Raw genomic sequence first — 17,889 nt, forward strand, 5'->3', positions numbered from 1 at the left:
TAACCCCATGTCCAGATCCTCTAACGATGTTTACGACACACTTAATGCAGTAAGACAGACCGTTCCTTCCTCTGAGCTCTGAATCTGTTGTAGCTCCTGGAATCTTGTTGTTGAGGAGAGCTGTGTTAATTCTTACCCCATAGGTGGAGTTAAGTGTGACAGCATTTTAAGTGTAAAATATTCTGTTTTGTTTTAGATTCACATGAAGGAGAAATATCTTTTCTCGTTGTTTACAACTGAATTAAACTAACCCCCTGGTGTGGAGGCTGGTCTTTAGTCTGATTGGCTCTCACTCTGAGCGTTTATGTGATTTTAATCCGGGCTTTAACACCATAGACTGTATATAAATATGGACAGCAGACAGGGGTTGAAAAGTGAAGGCACTACGTCTCTAACGCCCTCTGGTGGCTGGCTCCAGTACAAATTTTAACCCTGCCTATTTCCATTCAACTGAATGAGAGATGGAGGTATCTTTAATCTAAAATTACACATACAAGTTTTTTTTTTTAAGTTGGGTTCTTTACATTCTGCAATTCTCCTGTGTTAATAACCCCCAGTGTTTTTCTTTACAGTTAATACGTTTTATAGGAGTTATTCTGTGATATTCAAAGGGGTGTGGTGTGTGGTGATTGACAGCTGAGAGCAGGTTGATTGACAGGTCGCCTGAGAGCGTGAACGCGCACCGCCATTGTGGCTCAGTCGCGGAGCTCACTGTCAGATCTTTCTGACATTCGGATTATAAAAAATAAAAATGACATTTCTGAAATAAATCAATGGCTTGTCCAGCAGTTAACTGTTGTAACAGAGCCTCTGGGAAACGTTCTCTGCAGTTTTTACTGTAAGTGGATAATTTCCCTCCATCAATTCATTAGTATTTATACTTTGTTCTTCTTCCTAATTTTAGTATCTAGGTTAGGTTTTTAACCCAGCGTTAGCTACTTAACGCTGACTAACTAGTTACCTAGGTTAGCCAGCTCAGGTTAGCTAAGTTAAGTAACTTGTTCTGTGAAAATGATGGTAAAACGTAAAAAGTAATTGAGGGGGAGGGCGGGGCTTGGGCAGTCACATGGCCCTGCCTTCAACCTCTGCTGCGCCAGTTCTGACTCAGTTCTGATTTGCTTCAATTTCTGCCATATTTTGGCTTCAAAACTCCTAAATGCGAGTGAATGGGGACGTCCTGTCCATACTTATATACAGTCTATGTTTATCACAGACACCAAGAGGGAGATTCAGATAAAACAGGAGGGAATTCTGGGACTTAAACACACAATGTATCTTTAGTTAATCAGTGAAAACTCAATCTGTTTCTGTTCTCTAACCCTCCTTTCTCTCCAGAACACTGACCCTTATGCTCAGGACGACACGTACACAGCTCTTAACCCCATGGCCAGGTCCTTTAACGATGTGTACGACACACTTGCAGTAAGTAGATCTAGATCTTCAATAACTCAGATTCAGAAAGAATTCCTACAAACTCTAATAGTCTTCATTTCTGCTTCATTCTGTCTTTCCCTCAAACAGACTGTTCATTCCAGTCCTTCTGATGATGTGTACACAGCTCTGGATCCTCAGAGCAGATCACCTGAGTACCAAACTCTAGCAGTGACTAAATTCACTTAACTGGAACAACTTGTTGGAGATCACCAGTTCAAATCCAGGACTGGGAGTCCAAACCTGCAGACACTTCCCCAAACCCCTTTACTTTATAGTCCAGCATGTTGATCCACAGTGTAGCACACTGAGAAAGAAAAGAGATTATGGGGGTTTGCAGTGATTTACTGGGTAGAAAATGTAAAAGATAAATTAAGTAGCTTTAAGAGCTTTTAGAGTTCATCTTTTAGAGATCCTGCTTTGGACATCTTCTTTCTCTAATGTATTTCATTAATATTAATGTTAATACAATTATCAGTTATATATAATAAATAACTTACAAATCAGAAATCATTTCTTTTAAATATTCTCTTTCTTATTATTTTTAGTGTGATCAGTGTGTGTAGATGTGTTAAGAGTTGTTAATCTAAAATGTAGTGTTAAAGTTGTTTTCTTTTAGTGTTTTAGTATTTTTTTTATTTACTATTTTAACCAGAAACTTATATCTGTAGTGTAACGCGGGACCAGACGGGAGGCGGACGTAAAAGCGGGTAAGACAAGATTTATTAAACAAATAAGCAAATAAACAAGTAAACATAGAACAGAGAAGAAAACCAAAACAAGCGAGGGGTAACAATAACAAACGAGAGATAAACTAACAAACAAACAGTAAGAACAACAAAAGCAAAGCTAGACTGATAATAACTAAACAGGGCAGAGGATATACACGAGGATAAATATGTAAACAAAGTAAACAAAGAAACAAACAGGAAAATAAACGTAACTAGAAATAACGTGACCGATAAATAAACAAGAGCGAGTAAATAAGAAAACAATGACGTGGAGAAAGCAATAACGTGACGTGACAGACAACGGGGGAAGGTGCAAAGACCGACCGAGACAAAGTGGCAGAGGAGGGCTATTTATAGTAACATGTAACACACAAGAATAGGAAACACCTGGGGAAGGGGCGGAGCTACAAATGAGAAACAGGTGGAAAAGTACTGAGACGGGAGACACAGGGGAGCACAGGTCACGTGGGGAAGACACACAGACACGAGACGAGGCCAAGACGTGACATGTAGTAGTTTTACTAATATTATACAATAACATGTATGTATGTTTATGTTTTTCTTTTTTAATTTTTTTTTTGTAAACCTTAGGGAAAAATCAATTTACAATTTTATCCTGATGCAAAATATTTTGCTTAATAATTTCACTTGGAAATTTATGTTTTTGAGTTTTAATTTGACATTGCGCATTTTAATTATTTCACCAATACTAATAATATATATTTTTTTCTTTTTGAACAGTGAGGTTGAAATAAAATGTTTAAATAAAATGTTATTATTATTATTATTATTAGTAGTAGTAGTAGTAGTAGTACAAAATATTATTAAAAAGGGTATTTTTGTTATTTTTTTATTAGTTGTACATTTTAAATTTATCTGTTAAGCAATATATACTTATATAGACTTCTATACATTGGTCATATTATGTTTATGGTTATATTATCCTTGTGATTTTGAATTTGTAATTTTTTTTATGTAAGTGTTATTATCTACTGTAGGAACAATCTGGTTTACATAAATAAAGACATTGTTCATTTTCACCAGGAGTCTTTCTTTAAGAAGTGAAGAACATCTCTCTCTCTCTCTCTTATGGTGTTCCCCAGGGCTCAGTTCTTGGGTCTTTTACTTTTCAGTATAAACATTAACACTGGTGAATAGAATTAAACAGCACGGCCTTACAGGCGATACAAAGCAATGTATACTAGGGGTGTGCCATAACGTAACGTACGTGATAATATCGCCAATATTTTTGAATATCGTGAACGATATTATTCTGTGACATATTGTACCATATCGCCCACCCCTAATTATCACATCAAGGTACTACATTTTTTACTGTTTTAGCAAAAGAAATAAATTACACTTTTCTTATTTCCCATTATATATCTACTAGAGACAGATTATATCTCTTCAGTATCATTTATTTTACTTTAATCCTGGATATATGGAGATATATGAAGTGCATTCTGGATCACCGACTTCTGTTGCAAATCTAATAACATTATTTTTTAGTATCTCAGTTTGGGGTGTGCTTATCATATCGTACACAATAATAAAATATAATATTTATTTTGTTGCAGTAGTGTATTCTTGAACTTTTTTTACCATATCGCCAAGAGTATCATTATCGCAAAAATATCATGATATTATTTTAGGGCCATGTCACCCACCCCTGAAATATACAATAATGCATTAGATCAGAACCTCAGTGAGGAATCATTTAATACTCATATTAAATTATTTAGATTAGATTAGTTCAGCAGGACATCTAGATTAGATTAGTGGAAAATCTCACCCAAGAATCTACAAGTTCCCTACAGACACATTTAATTCATTAATTACTGAAACAGAGACAGTGCTGTTCATTAATAACTGAAATATGAGCCGGCAGAAGAGGAAGATGATGAAGAGTCAGGTGATTCACTACAGAGCTCCAGATATCAGTCAGTCAGTGATGGTCTGATGGACAGTCTGCATGTAATTATAACTACAGTCCTCTAGAGGGCAGCATCAACCAACCGTACGTCACAACCCAGCTCTGAAATCATCACTACAGCGACCAATCAGAACAGAACAACAGAAAAAAGGAGAAGCAGACAGAAAGAGAGAACAGTAGAAGCAGAAGAGCTTCATACTCTATATGGACAAAAGTAATGGGACACCTGCTGTTAAACTGTATCTTCTGAAATAAAGATATTTAAAAATAGTTTATGCTGCTTTTGATGGAGTAACTGTCTTTACTGTCCAGAGAAGACACGCCCACCTCCGCCTTCATCTTCCTCAGTCACTGATGAAGATGAAGTTTATGATAATTAGGATGATGATGATATGGGTGAAGAAGAAGATGATGATGATTAGGATGAGGAAGATGATTAGAATGAGGAGGATGATGATGGTTAGGATAAGGAGGAGGGTGATTAGAATGAGGTTAATGAAGGTGATAAGGGTGAGAAAGATGATTAGGATGAGGATGATGAAGATGATGATTAGGATGAGGAGGATAATTAGGTTGAGGAAGATGAGGAGAAGGATGATCATGATTAGGGTGAGGAGGATAATGATTAGAATGAGGACGATAATTAGAATGCAGAGGATGATGATTAAGATGAGGATGATGAGAATGTGGACGATGATAATGATAGGGAGGGTGATGGCGATGATGATTAGGACGATGATGATAAGGAGGATGATGTTGATAAGGGTGAAAAAGAGAATGATAATAATGATTAGGGTAAGGAAGATGATAATTAGGTTAAGGAGGATGATGATAAGGGTAAAGAAGAGGGTGATGATTAGGATGAGGAAGATAATGATTAGGATGATAAGGGTGAGAAAGATGATGATTAGAAGGAGGAGGATGATGACAGGAAAAGAAGGAGGAGAATGATGATTAGAATGAGGCTGATGAAGATGATAAGGGTGAGGATAAGGATAATGAGGATTAGTGTGAGGAAGATAATGATTAGAATGAGAAAGAGGATGAGGATAATTACGATGATGAAGATGATGATAAGGGTGAGGAGGAGGATAATTAGGATGAGGAAGATGATGATATTGATGAAGACAAGGATGATAATGATGAGGAGCACAATTGCGATGATGAACAGAATAGAGGACGGTGCAGTTTTCAGTGCTCATAATCACTGGAGAATCTGAAGAGGGTCATTATCACCTCTGACCCATAAGAGTGTGTGAGCTGTAGTGTGTTTTTGAACTGGCCGGCCTTATCTGATCATCTAGAGAGACGTAGTCGGAGTAGACCAGTGATAAAAAAAGAAGGCAGAAGTCACTGACACTGACCGTACCCAACGATGTCATCTTAACCACATCCCGCCTGCCAGTTTAAACTGGTGAAGCTCCTCCAGTTCTCTGCATTCGTCCTCTGGGTTCAGGAGATGATCGTCGCTTGATGAAGGTAGGAGAACTCTCTCAGTGCTTTTAGATTTAGTACAGAGTCAGGAATTTAGATTAATGCACTTTATTCACCGATATTGTCTTTTAAAAATCAGTTTCTATCAGATTCATGATGTTTATTAAATGTCTTCTTAAGATCAGTTGGTGATTAAGGCCTAAAGAGTGTAGAAATGAACTGGGTTAAGAAGTGGAGTTGGACTGTTGGTCTCCAGTGGAAGTTTCTACTATAAAATATTAATTTAGATACTCTGTGTATTTATTGTGCTGCTCTTGTGCTACTGACTAGAGTGTAGGATGTTGGTTGGTGGATGCTGTTGAAGGTAACAGTTGTGTGGTTGCTATGATCGCATAGGTGGCTACTAGAATGCTGCTAGGTGTTTATCTTTTTCTCAAGATGCATCACAGTATCTGGAAGAGAACATTAACCTATTGGCACCATGCCTAATGCCAAGCACTAGAGGGTTAAACTCTCATTAGTGTATTGTTTTCTATTGTAGTGAACATTTATATACAATAACATTCATGACTTTATTCAAACATGGTGATATAAAGAGGGTACATGGTTAAAGTGAACTGTATAGATGAACTGTAAATGATCGGTTACACAGAAGGCCTAAAGGCCTGTACATTGCTTGCATCTCTATGGCAACATGACCAAACCCCCCCTGCCAAAGGTCTGTCTCAACAGTAGTGTGTATTCGTGTGGGATGTGGGTTATGGTGGGTTATGTTAGTGGGGGGAGGGGGGGGGCTCTATCCAGACTTCCTCTTTCTTCATGACTCTCTTCTACTCTCTCTTTCTCTCATTACTCTCTCTTCCTGTTTGTTAGCCTGTATGTCAATCATGCTCTTTCCCTTTTTCTACATTACTGACCAAGAAACAGCGCCACCTAAAGACAGCTGACTGTCTAACTTTTGTAATGTATTTGAAAATGTGTATCTGCTGGTGGAGTGGTGTGTGACAGCAAAGAACAGGACTGATGCAGTAAACAGCAAAACTGTGTGTGTGTGTGTGTGTGTGTGTGTGTGTGTAGTATATTGCAGTTGAAAACCTTAAGGCTGCTTCTAGTTCTAGATCGCCATCATTCAGGTGTGAAATACTTTATTATTTATGATATTCCAAATATATATTTATTTAAATTTAAAATTAAGGGCTCTGCTTTTCTGTCTGTTGGCTGTTTTAGCTGTTTTACTGTATTTGGAGATTATGGTTGTCATATCGAGAAGTTAATGTGCAATTATTTACTCAACACTGATTATGTTTGATTGGTTGAGTTAATCTAGAGTCTTTAAAGGGAGGCATTGGGATTGTGTTTAACTCACTGAGTTAATTTGAAAGAGAGCTGGGGAAGGGGTAGAGTTAATCTAGAAAAGATCTGGAATAGGGTGTGGTGATATTCTGAAAAAGAGCTGGGGAAGTGGTGGAGTTAATCTGGAAGAGAGCTGGGGAAGGGATGGAGTTAATCTGGAAGAGAGCTAGGGAAGGGGTGGAGATAATATGAATAAGAGCTAAGTAAAGGGTGGAGAAAATCTGGAAAAGAGCTGAGTAAGGGGTGGTGTTAATATGGAAGAGCGCTGGGGAAGGGGTGGTGTTAATCTGTAACAGAGCTAAAGAAGGGGTGGTGTTAATCTGTAAGAGAGATGGGAAAGGGGTGGTGTTAATCTGGAAGAGAGCTGGGGAAGGGGTGGTGTTAATCTGGAAGAGAGCTGGGAAAGGGATGGAGTTAATCTGGAAGAGAGCTAGGGAAGGGGTGGAGATAATATGAATAAGAGCTAAGTAGGGGTGGAGAAAATATGGAAAAAATCTGGAAAAGGGGTGGTGTTAATCTAGAAGAGCGCTGGGGATGGGGTGTTGCTAATTAAGAATAGAGCTGGGAAGAGTTGGAATTTAATCTAGAAGAGAGCTGTGGAGAGGGTAGTGTTAATCTAGAAGAGCCCTGGGGAAGGGGTGGTGTTAATTTAGAAGAGAGTTGGGGAGAGGGTGGTGTTAATCTAGGAAAGAGCTGGGGAAGGATTGGGATTTAATCTGGTAGAGCGCTGGGGATGGGGTGGTGTTAATCTGGCAGAGAGGGTGGTGTTAATCTGGAAGAGAGCTGGGGAAGGGGATATGATAATCTGGAAGAAAGATGATGAAGGGCAATATGAAAACAGAGCTAGAGAGGAGTTTGACTGGTTAAATCAAATCTAAAAGAGAGTTAGAAGTTAGGGAGGTACTTGATTGGTGGCTGATATATGGTGTTGATACTGTATTTGCAGTGTATGATAAATGGTGTATGGTATGGTAAATGTACAGTTTGCTTTAAAAAAAAAATCTAAAGAATTTCTCTCCCTGCTGTGTTTATAGATTTTGCAACAATGATGTCACTCGAATTAGTTCCGCCCCTTCTCATTGGTCTACGTATTGTTAATGGTGAGTCTTTGTTACATTATGGGATATTTCTGCACCATGCTTTAAAAATATTAAAAAATACGGCTTTCCTGTTCGCACTGTGCTCGGCTGTTCTCTGTCTATTTTTATGATTCTCAGCTCCTCCTCCACTCTACTGCAAGATCTGTGAAGCTTCTCACTTTCTGTTTTTAGCTCTAAATGATCTCAGCTTATTGCAGCTGATTATTCCACACTCAGCAGAAATGAACATGTTTAGAAATGAGCAGAAGTGAAACTTTCAGCAGCATTTTTACTGACTGACCCCCACAGACTCATCATTTACTCTCTTCTGGATTCTGTATTGCAGGAGTTGGAGCTCAGTCTGATTGGGGTGTGATTTACAGACCTAAATCTATCTGTGCTCTAAAGGGGTCTACAGTGATCATGGACTGCACTTACTCATATCCAGAGGGTCACACAGTCAAAACAGCTTTCTGGACAAAATCCCTGCCACCAGCTGCAGGTGTAGAACCTCCTGATCTGTTAAAGGAAGAACAGTACAAAAGCAGGGCTCAGTATATTGGAAATAAACAACACAACTGCAGCCTCAGCCTCAGAGATGTGAGAGAAAGCGACCAGAGTAATTGCTACTTCAGATTTATAACAGATAAAGAAGGAGGAAAGTATCAGGGTACAGATGGAGTGTATCTTTCAGTAACAGGTAAGCTCCATCAGCAGAAATAACACACTGTACTTCATTCACTGCAGAACAGGATTCCTCCAGCAGTTCTGTAATATAATCACATCAGTCCTTCAAACCACACCTGAAGAACACTGCTTAGAACTGGAGAACCAGAATCCACACAGCATTTCAAAGTAAGAGTGCTGATCTAGGGTCAGTTTCTGGGACTGAGATCTTCATAAACAGGACTGGATCTGATCCTAGATCAGTATTCTCACTGAATATCAGATCAGATTTAGCTGCATTCTAGTAAATTATCAGTGTTAATGAACTCCTGCTGATTAAGACTAAGCATTTAATCAGTGAGGATCTAATGTGAGGATGATACAGTAGAAGTGTGTTATCTCTTGTTGGCATGTCTACAGGTGGAGGGTCCTGAGAGAGTGATGGAGGGAGATAAAGTCACTCTCACATGTAAAACCACCTGCAGACTGACTGACAGTCCATCATTCACCTGGTACAGAAATGGAGCTGCTTTATCCTCCAGTACTGAACAACTCTACGTGCAGTCGGCCAGTAGGGAGAATAAAGACAGGTTTAGCTGTTCTGTACTGGATCAGAAACTTCACTCTCCTGAAGTCACTCTAAGTATTAATTACTTGTTGTTCCTAATTTAATACTAAAAAAACTTAGATATTTGTAATGTATTTGTATTACTCATCTTAATCTAATAATGCTTAACTCGATAAAATTCATTTGTTAAAATGAACCTTAAAATTCAACAGTACTACAGTTTTATTCACATCCTGTTAATGACAAATATCTAATATAAAGTTTCACATAGTTCTGCAGGAATTCACTTGTGAAGTGTAATGTGTTATTCTACCTCTAGATCGTCCAAAGAGCGTCTCAGTGTCCATCAGTCCCTCTGGTGAAATAGTGGAGGGCAGTTCAGTGACTCTGACCTGCAGCAGTGATGGAGACCCAACTGTTCAATGTAACTGGTTTAAAGGAAAATCATCAGTAACTAAAGGAGAGACCTTCACACTGAACAAGACCAGTTTTGTGAACAGTGGAGAATACAAGTGTAAATGCATTAATGAACATGGAGTAAAATACTCTGATAATATAACTCTGAATGTTTTGTGTGAGTAATTAATTGATTTTCAGTAACTGGAAACTCACTGTCATTTATCCTCATGAAACACTCACAGATCTCTCATTTATTCTGATATTTTCTGTTTTCTAGATCCTCCAAAGAGCGTCTCAGTGTCCATCAGTCCCTCTGGTGAAATAGTGGAGGGCAGTTCAGTGACTCTGACCTGCAGCAGTGATGGAAACCCACCTGTACAGAAATACACCTGGTTTAAAGATGGTGGAAGCTCACCTGTAGGATCTGGACACAGTTACAGCTTTACCTTGGACTCTGAAAGCAGTGGTCAGTACTACTGTGAGGCTCAGAATGAACACGGATCTAAAATATCAGAAACAGTGCTGCTTAGTTTCAAAGGTATTAATTGATTGCTCCTATTTGATACAACACTATTATCATAACATTAGTATTAAATTTGCGACAGTAAAGATTATTTCTTACATAGGGAATCCGAGTGTTACTCTGTATGTGATTGGTGGAGTCGTAGTCGGGGGTGTTGGCTTGATCCTCCTTCTTGTCATTTTTTTTTATAAGGTTAGTACATGTTCTATACTAGAGAGCACTGTACCTCATATATACTTTGGTAGAGGTTGCTCTTATTATAAGTATATTATAATGAACTTTTGATTGATAGATGCTACACAAGAAGCTTAAGTATAATAACTTCTCTAATGTTGCTGTTGCTGATTTTTTTTCAGGAGAAAGAGAAGAGGTCCTGTAACTGAAGACCCCAAAACAAAACAGGTAAGTCTCAGAGGCTTCAGCACATCACTGCAATCATCATTAGCATTTTACACACTGATCAGCAATAACAATAAAACCATTGACGTTAAATTGAATAACACTGATTATCTGGTTATATACACTAATATACCTTATGTCACAGGTTATAGGACTGGTACTACATCCATTGGAAGTTAATGAATGCTGTATTGACCTGTGGGACATGTGTAGGGTCTCCTATATTGAATGTGGAAGTAAATGTTCCAGTTGTTTATCTATCAGTACCACCCACTGTGCTGTCCCCTGTATTATTTTCTCAAATCTCAGGAAAACATCAACAGCAGTGTAGAAGTTGAAGCAACATCAAATGACCCACCAGCAGATGCAGCCAATCAAGATGATGGTCTTTATGCTAGAGTAGAACTCATCAGACTCCAGAAATCCAGGACCGAAGAGTGCTCCGCAGTTTCCCATGAGGAGGTTCAGTACAGTACCATTCAGCACCACCATGTTCAAGAGGCAAAGAAGACTGGAGAAGAAGATGTTCAGTACGCTAGTGTCAGTTTTTCCAGTACTACTCCGGATTACAGGTAAGTTGGAACTACAAATACCTTAATGTGAACTAAACATAAAGATCTTTATCTGCTTTCTAGATCACAATCAGATCAATTCTGGTTTACAGGTCTGCTGCACCTGATGATCCCTCTGTGATCTACAGTGGGGTGAAATAATCACCTGAAGATGTTTTTTATGACTCACTTGCTTGGCCAGACCACACATGTTAGTCCAGCTAGACCATCAAGCTCAAATAAAACATAATTTTGATAGCTTTGATAGCTCTTTTTGTCAGTATGAACAGCTGAACCAGCATGGTCATTAGCCCTAATAGTCAACAAGCCTGGTCATACTGGCTATCCACCTAAACCATTAAATCAAACTCAAATGAAAACATGTAGTGAACTGCAAATAAGCTTATCCAGGTTGATAAAGTTTTTTTTTACTTTTTTTTTTTTTTTTACAGATGTTTCCACATTTAAACAGTATTATTAATGCTTAAACAGTGCCTACTACTGGTGACCTTTGGAACTGCTTATGCTGGCAGACTTGTGAGGTAGTAGAGCAGCAATTATCAATTAAGATTAATATAAAATGATTATTAAATGTGTCTAAGAGGTTGTTGGATTTTTTAAATGCCTTTTAATCTAAATTCTTTTATATATTTTATATGTACTGTGTGTGGTAAAAGATTTGCAATTTGCATAGCTGAAAAAAATTTGAATAGCTGTGGCTCTAGGTTATTAGCAGAACTGGGTAATTTTGATAGTACATCTGATCATTATAAAGATATAATAAAATATATAAATGATACTTTTAATACTTAATTTTTTACAGGTTTATCCATGTTCAAACAGTATAAATAATGAATTCTTAAACAGTGCCTGTTACTGGTGACCTTGGGAACTGTTCATGTTGGCAGATCAGGGAGGCAATAGAGCAGCAAATTAGTTATACAAATCTTTATTACATGTTTATTAAATGTGTACAAGGAGTTTCTTGGATTAAAAAAAATGCTATTTCTTCCTTATTTTTTATTTTTTGTTTTACTAAAAATTGTTAAAATCATGTTTTGTGCCTTATTTTGACTGAAGTAAAATATATATGTTGGTGTTTATTATTTGTTTATTAACAAATTTTGTTGGGTTTTAAAATTCGTTTTATCTTAATAATTATTCATAATTACTTTATTTCATATTTTATATTTTAGGTTTTCTGTATGGGGAAAAATAAATTAGTTCCATATACTCATATTATCAATCGTGTTTTTTTGCTTTATTTTATTTTCACACAAGTATTGCTTTTTAGACCAGATTTAGTTTTAATATAATTTAGATTCGTTTTTGTAAACTACACATTTATATTCGTGTGTATATGCATTTAATGTCCTCTGTACAGGTTACACTGAATACTCTAAATGTAATATGAGTAGGCTAATATTAATATAATTTAATTTCTCTTTACTTTGGTGTGTGTTTAACCTAAATCAGCAGGACCTTTTACATAATTTATCCCAATAGTATTTATTTCTTACCTTCTTGTAGAAAATACCTTCAACAAAAACGCTTTAATATTGACTGTATAATTACAGCTATTTTAACTGATGGTAGTTGTGCCCGCATTTATGTGTTCTAATCGTTTACTCTCAGTATTCTGATTTACTTCTACCTCTTCTATCTCTCCTAAAATGAGCATTATGAAGAGAATTAAAGATCTAATCTGATGATTATTTTAGTTCTTCTTCCACTCGTTCAGGATGGAAGCTGAGGAGATTAGCGTTAGCTAACTAGCCCAGTTCCATGTTTACACTGTAGGAGGAGAGAAATTCCGTCAGAAAGTTGAAATGATGTTTTGTAAGCTTTGTGTAAAGCGGTCAGCAGTTCACAGCGCGGTTCTGACAGACTTTTAGTGGTTAATATTTACAGAAAACTCTCTAAATCACTCACATTTCCTCCATTACTGCTGTCCTGTCAGGAGCTGCGAGTTCGGTTGCTGAGAAACGGCGCCGCGCGCGCGGCTGATAAAGCGCGGGAAAGCAGCTGCCTGTAGGCTAATAGTGAAGATTCAGAGCAGGTTAGCTCCAAACAACACGACTTTCCACAGCAAATCCTCTCAGATTCAGAGCCGCTTTTCTCTCCATATAAGATCAGCTCACTCAAATACACCTGCCTGAAATGCCTCACCTGTTCTACAGAGTTTATGGGGAAGAATTCCTCACACTAAATCACTGCAGAACGCTAGAGGGAGCCCGCGAGAGAGACCAAAATGAATGGGGGTGAATGGAGCTAAACGGCTAAAAACACTAATTAAACATAGTAACTCTACACTTAAGTCGAATATTCATTTAATTTTAGAAAGTAAAATGATCTATTTCGATAAAAAGCAAAGAAAACATCTAAATTCGTCAGTGTTTCTACAGTAAACGAGCAGTTTTTAGCAGTAAATATGCTAGCATTGCTGCTACTGTGAGCTGATTGACTGGTTGGTCAATATTAAAGCGTTTCTGTTGAGGTAGATTAAAATATTTACTTTTAAATTCATCACCAGAGACCATTAAGAGAATCATTTTATGACAAAATCCAAAACAAGTAGGTAAAAGTGTGTTTATATTCAACATTAACTAGAATCTATACATATTTATATTTATTTTCTGTTAGACTGGACTTTTTAAATATATTTGTTTGCTTATTAATTCTGCTTATTAATTACACAGTTTCTGACTGTGCATGTAACAAATTGACTTTAAATCAGATTTGATCTGTTGTAAAGAATATCTTAATGTAGAGCTTTTAGCCACAAGAGGGCAGTGTCTGTACACTTAAACAGTGATTACAAAAACCCATTATCTCCATTCACTGCTATAATATATAATGATGTTACTTACTAATTACCCCTTTATCAGACACACTTCATTCATCTCATCAGGTGAAAAAATGCCCCAACCTCAATTAATAAAAGTATTAATTATATTGACTGTAATTAGGCTATATTTCATTAGAACATCAATAAACTCACACAGCTTTAGCCTAAAAACATGATTAGTATTAATATACAGTGCTTTGTTGTTATACATGAATCAATTAAAGATTAAGCTGAGTTTGGAGCCACTTGAAGGGACAAGAATACATATGGGAAATTATATTTTCTATTTATATTATTTTGAATAAATAATTTAATTAGCTTTGTTTATGGACTAAATAAGATAAATAAACAAGAAGAGTAAGGAATAAATGCATCATGCATTTAGCTTAGTTGTACATCAGTTTGTGAAGGTGTGCTCTTTCTTTTTCTGACCATTTGGGCTTAAGGACCTGTTACTAAAAGTAAGGAATATGAACTTCCTCTATGCACCAGTATATGAAACATAACATTAAAAAAACACTTAACTACTTTTGGAGATGCTCTACTTATTGTATTACAGCCCTTATAATATATAATGTGCCATTAAAACCAGGTCATCCATGCAATTCACTTCCTTTGTCAGTGGTTTTAATGTTATGGCTACTCAATGTCTATTGGTATTGCTGTCATTAGCCACCAGTTATACTGAAAGATTGTAGAGTCAGATGTTCCTCTTTTTTTTTCTTTTGCCATGAAGCAACAAATTCTAAAGGCATCTTATATAATAATTCTTAAATAGGCTGTTAATATGATGATAAGAACATACAGAAAGTGTTGCACTATAAAGCTGCTGATTGCTGCTTTGTTTATATGCTGTTCACACAGTAAGAACTGAGGAGACTCATATTAACCAGGTAATAAATACTTTACTGTAATTTATATGTAAGCTACATTGGTACAGATGCTAAACTTTATAACTTCATACTGAATGTGATTTCTATCTGCTGTGTTGAGGCCTGTTCTAGCCTCTGCTTCTCCCACGCTCTAAATTTGAATCAGACTACGTCTGCGCTCCACACACACAGTGACATCAGTGCAAAACTAAAATCGTCATAGCTTCTATTTGTAAACACAGATCGAACCATTACTGCAGCTCTCTGGAAGGACACGGCCACTTTTTCTTCATCTTCCTCAGTCACTGATGAAGATAGGGTTGATGATAATGATGATTTTCAGGTTTTAGTGCTCATCATCACTGGAGAATCTGAATAGAGTCCTTTTCACCTCTGACCCATAAGAGTGCGTGAGCTGTAGTGTGGTTTTAGTGTTGACTCTCAGCACCTGGCCGGCCTTATCTGATCATCTAGAGAGACGTGGTCGGAGTAGATCAGGTATAAAATAAGATGTAGTGTGAGAAAGGGGGCAGAAGTCACTGACACTGACCGTACCCAACGACGACATCTTAACCACATCCCGCCTGCCAGTTTAAACTGGTGAAGCTCCTCCAGTTCTCTGCATTCGTCCTCTGGGTTCAGGAGATGATCGTCGCTTGATGAAGGTAGGAGAACTCTCTCAGTGCTTTTAGATTTAGTACAGAGTCAGAAATTTAGATTAATGTACTTTATTCACCCATATTGTCTTTAAAAAGTCAGTTTATATCAGATGAATGATGTTTATTAAATTTCTTCTTAAGATCAGTTGGTGATTAAGGCCTAAAGAGTGTAGAAATGAAGTGGGTTAAGAAGTGGAGTTGGACTGTTGGTCTCCAGTGGAAGTTTCTGCTATAAAACATTAAGTTAGATACTCTGGTAGATAAGAGCTCATATGGAGAGCAGGACAGACCCACCTGAACACACTCTGTACATTCAGCTTCACTCATAGGGGGATTAATGGAGACACACTGAGGGGCTGATTGTGCTGCTGAATAGAGTGTAGGCTGTTAGTAGGTGGATGCTGTACTATTGAAGGTAGATGCTGTGTGGACTAGCTAGAAGCTTGACTCTCTCTCTCTCTATCTCTCTCTCTCACACACACACACACACACACTCACAGTCTGTCTCTCTCTTTCACTCACACACACACATACTCTGTCTCCCTCTCACACACACTCACTATCTGTCTTACTCTCTTTCATATACACATGCACATACTCTCTGACACACGCACACTCTCTATCACCCTGTCTCACACATACACACACTCACTCTGTCTCTTTTACACACACTGTCTCTTTCACACACACTCTGTCTCTCACTCTCTCTCGCACACACACTCTCCCTGTCTCACACACACACACACATACACAGTCTCTCTCTCTCACACACACACACACTCACTCTGTCTCTCTTAAGAACACATACAGTCTCTCTCTCTCTCTCACTCTCTCTCTCACACACACACACACACACTCTGTCTCTCACTCTCTCTCTCTCACTCACACACATACACAGTCTCTCTCTCTCTCTCTCTCTCTCTCTCTCACACACACACACAGTCTGTCTCTCAATTCATAGAAGCTGTATTGGCAGAACTATAGTGTTGCCAAAGCATTAATTAATTAATCAGTTAAATAATCGAAAAAAGTATTTACAGTATTATCAAAATCAAAGTTTTGCACCAAATAGCTTCAAACATTTAATTACCAGATTTTTTTCTAATAAACTGTAACACACTGCTGGCCATAATAAAACAGATCAAGTTGCACTCGCCCATAGTTGATGAGATGATCAGCTAAGGATGCTCTGAAAGTGCTGTTTTAAACTGTAAAATGTGTGTAAAGGAAAAACTCTGTCAGTTTAAATTAGATTAAATGATCATTAGTGTGTTAGCAACTGAAAAAACTGTAGCTGTGTCCTAATTTAGGGGCTGCATCCTTGGAAGGACTCACTTGAAGGCCAATTAGGTCCAATTACAAGTGCACCAACATGAACATTTTTAGGTTGTGTTTATCAGACAGTTTTATGTAGTTTTCAGACTGATATGCTTGATATGCCTACCCATCCTTCGAAGGACACACCTTTGTAGGCTGTGTCCTTCTGTCATAGTTGGGACAGGACTCAGACATGTACAGATACAGATAATTTGTTTATTAAAAATAACAACGTTACAGGATTGGTCAAAGACAGAAAAAGTGTAATTGCAGCAAACAGGAACCACATAGACAAAAGCATACCATAAACAGGGACTGTCCAGAAAATCATGCACAGGGAATCCAGCAGCAAAGATAATCCAATAGGCAAAAAACGATAAACAATCTAGGTCAAACACGGTAAATCCAATATCAGAGAAACAGGCAGAATAACGAGGTAGAACCAGCAATACTCGACACAGGTGTGTGTGTGGTGTGTTCTTTTATAATGCAGATAATCAGTATTCGTGACTTCCTGGAGAAGGCAGGTGATGTGTCACGTGATCGGGTGTGTGTGATGTCAGCTGGTGGTGCGTTCTGGGTAGTGTATTTGTTAGGCTGAGTGTGGGAGGAACAGGAGCGCTTTCAGCACCAGACGTGACACCTTCGAAGGATGCAGTGCCTGAATTGGGACACAGCTTGTAAGTACATTTATTTACGGAAGTAGTGTTTGATTGAGTTAATCTAAAAGAGAGTTAGGATTAGGGAGGTGTGTGATTGGCCGAGATAATCTATCAGAGAGAGGGTGTTTAATTGGTTGAATTAATTTGAAAGAGATTCTGTGATTCATTATCTGACTATACTGTATTTGCAGTATATAATCATGAACATTTTCTTCATAAAAATAAACAAAAACGTAAACTGCATTTATTACCTGTTGTGTTTATAGACTTTGCAATGATGATGTCACTCCAAATAACTCCACCCTCTCTTATTGTTCTTCTTATAGTTAATGGTGAGTTTGTGTTCATTATGCGATATTTCTACAAAATGCTTTAAATTATTTAAAAATGTGACTTTGTGCACTGTGCCATGCTGTGTGTGTGTGTGTTTATCAGTTTGTGCACAGTGTGTTGATTTCTGC

This window comes from Astyanax mexicanus, chromosome 21, assembly GCF_023375975.1.
Source record: "Astyanax mexicanus isolate ESR-SI-001 chromosome 21, AstMex3_surface, whole genome shotgun sequence".
NCBI classification, from domain to species: domain Eukaryota; kingdom Metazoa; phylum Chordata; class Actinopteri; order Characiformes; family Acestrorhamphidae; genus Astyanax; species Astyanax mexicanus.